We start from the raw sequence: 3,545 nt of genomic DNA, 5'->3' as shown, positions 1-3,545 counted from the left end.
AATTGATGTGTATGATGCCGTGCGGCTTAGCAACCTCTGTTTCGGGAGATATCATAGACGGTGACTGGGTGGACGACACGAAGCTTTGGCCTCAATTTCAGAGAACATGCAAAAGCGCTTCCAGACCTGATTAGTCTATGTCGAAACTGAGCCCCGAAGCAGCATATAGGTTTCAGCTATAAAAGCGCGGTAAATGTCTATTCAAAGCTATCCAACTTTCCGCTAATGAATTCAATCAGGATTATGGTGTTTTGGTCTTAGTTGCTTTGTTTCGCAAATATTTTGAAAGCAGCGCTTCTCATGTTTCGGACTCGACAATGTTCCTCGGTGCGGTCACTTCCCGATTATTTTCTGCATAATCGCTCGTGGGTGTGCTCTGTACCGTCAGATTTGTTCTTGCTGCGCACAAGGCTTGAAACGTAGCTTTTCTGCACATTGTAATTAATACCTTGTAGCAAATTCATATTATCGCTAGTAACTCGCTTACTCTTGTGGACCGTCAGGAAAAATTCAGCTTCAACCATTCGTGCGCTATCGGTGTAGTACCATAACTTATTGTACGTATATAGTGCGCAAATATGAACGTGTGTGCTCATCTGCTTATTCTTGACACGTTGGCGGAAAAGTGGGTGTAAGTTTCCGTGCTGGTTGGCGTAGATGTGTGTAGATACTGTGCGAGAAACCTACTATGAGAGGAAACGACACTACCCCCGTTATTACTGTGCAACAAGCGGTACTCACTCTTGCCGACGCATCGGGGCTGAAACCCTTTCTTTGAAGGCTAGCCTTACAACGCTGGCGGATGAGCAAATTTGTGTATCCTCGAGGAAAGCTGTACATCTCGAAGTGCCGAAAACATGTATGGGTAGTTGCAGCAGCGGTCCACGAACTTGGCCCGCATATTCATATACATTCTTTAATATGGCATTCACTATTTTTGCAGCCAACTTCTCCAAACGTTTTTAATCCGCATGATTCAAACCAGCCTGAATGGAGCACAGAGAATTAGCGAAAACTCAGTTGTATTTCCGACAGCCGATCACCCACAAGCAAGGTAGCAGCGGTGATGGTTTCGTATTGGTGCCCGGTCACTGAGGAGACGTATGGCGCCCCGCCGTAAGTGCCATCTCGTTTCTCAAGAACAAACTGTTCCGTGAAAAGCGTGAATACTTCAACGCTCCCGCCGTGGACTGCTAACTTCTGAGCATGCGCAGAACGATCCCCAACGAGCGCGCCACTTTGAACGGTTGTCTGCAACCGCCGGCGGAGCGGCGTGGGTGCCTTTGGGCGCCCATATAGTCCGACATTGCATGAGCGCGCGCGCATACGCTGCGTCACGTTGGCGAGAACAACAGCGTTGATAGTTCGGCTCACAGGCGCAGCCAACCTAACCCAACGCGGCCAACGCGCTCCAACGCGCTCGACGTCGAGATGGCTCTTGCTCGATCCGCGCGTTGATCGCCCCGACAGCGCCGAACCACAATGCATTGCGCGCGAAGAATGAGAAGCCCACTCCGCTTCGCCGCCGGTCTTCCGTTAAAAGCGGCGCGCCGACTATAAGCGGCCCTTAAGGCCCCTTCATATAGTCCGAAGTATCGGCGCGCCGGGCGAGCGTCGCTTGCGGCCAGTCACGCTATGGCGGTTGCGCTGCGACTGCCGAAAGGCCGTCCCCTCTATACTTCAACGCACGCGCCATCTGCAGCTATCTTCGGAGGATGCGCAGAACGATCTCCAAGCCACGCGCCAATTTTAACGGCTGACGTCATCACCTCGCGTCCCCCAGTAACCGCCGGCGGAGGTGCGCATGAGCCGTGACGTCATCCCGCCGCGTCTGCGCTCGCCGCCCGTACACTGCGCATAGCTTTCGCCGCACTGCCCCTACGACTTCGCCACGAGCTGCGCGCTACTGCGCGTGCGCCGCGAGTCAGGCGTGACGTCACGACGAACTGTGAATGCGCTCCTTTGTTTCGTATGAATGCCTGTGCGCGGCGGCGGCGCGCCAAAGGTAGACATGGGGAGACCAAGGAAGATTCGCACTGTATAAGAAGCCGCTTACCAAGAATCGCGGCGCGTAGCTAAGCGAGACTGCCAGTGTCGACGCCGATTGAACCCAGCACGGTTAGCCGAAGATGCCGCTGCAAAACGACTTGGCATATCAACTTCGCATTACTTCGTATAGCCAGGACCAGCTAGGAGCCGATCAGCTCCGCTGTGTCTTTAGCCTTGCGTCACTAGTGCAAGCTACCCCGAATTTTTTTAGACATCAAAGACAGCTTGTATTGCAGGGTGCCTCGAAGGCCCCAGAAGTACAATAATCTTTACGCGAAATTTTGCGCTGTCGACTCCGTGCCGCGGAATATTATTTGGCTTTCCTGTGCATAAAATCATTAGACATTTAGCGTGTCCGGTATTCGGTTAAACGTAAGTGTAATGGGCGTTTCACCGGATGAGCGCAAGCGCGAGCGTCAGTGGCCAATGCGGTGCAGCCACCTGATGGCTCAGAGCTCCATCACGTAAACACAGAGCTAATATTGCAGAAACCAAGTGTGTTCTGCTTCGCTGCTTGTGTATATTTTCGGAAGTAGCGTAATCGTGTTGCTACAGAAAATTTTCACTAGCAGCAATGTGAAATGCACATGGTTACAGCAATATTATCTGTCTTTGCCTAGTTGAACTCTGCGCCACCAGGTGGCTCCACCATGCAGGCCGCTCACGTTTGCTTCTCCGCTTATCCGGTAAAACGCCCAGTCCGCTTGCATTTACGTATGGGACCCGCTATATATGGTACGTGCCTTTTTCCTTTTCATTTTTCTTCTTTTGCAATTACTACACCTCTTTGTTGCTCGGAATATGATCGTGTTATGTACTAATGAATGTACGTGTTGCTTGTATATATTTTATACACTTTTGCCCCTCCTGCTTGGGCCCTATTTCGGGCCTGAAGTATTCTGTAAATAAATAAAATTTACCTGACTGCCAGACAAGCTAAAACTATCTATTGTCCTACAAGACGGGACTGTTTTCTTACCATGTTCAAACCATTTTGCATGCAGTGCCCGTTTACCATCACGCACTCGCCTTAGAGGAATCTAGGTTATAAATCTTACATGGAGTCGTATCCAATGATTATATATATATATATATATATATATATATATATATATATATATATATATATGGACCCGCCTGTGGTTGCTCAGTGGCTATGGTGTTGGGCTGCTGAGCAGGAGGTCGCGGGATCGAATCCCGGCCACGGCGGCCGCATTTCGATGGGGGCGTAATGTAAAAACACCCGTGTACTTAGATTTAGGTGCACGTTAAAGAACCCCAGGTCGTCAAAATTTCCGGAGTCTTCCACAACGGCGTGCCTCATAATCATATCGTGGTTTTGGCACGTAAAACCACATAATTTAATTTTTAATATATATATATATATATAGCGAATACAAGGTATATTGTGTGACGTTGGCTTCAGCGATCATTCAGTGTTCTGTAGCTATTACACAACCATCCTACACCTTCCTGCGGATCTATCTTGTAGAATT

The sequence above is a fragment of the Dermacentor silvarum genome, chromosome 11 (assembly GCF_013339745.2).
Source record: "Dermacentor silvarum isolate Dsil-2018 chromosome 11, BIME_Dsil_1.4, whole genome shotgun sequence".
Lineage (NCBI taxonomy): Eukaryota > Metazoa > Arthropoda > Arachnida > Ixodida > Ixodidae > Dermacentor > Dermacentor silvarum.
The sequence above is the reverse complement of the archived record's forward strand: the minus strand, read 5'-3'. Positions refer to the sequence as shown.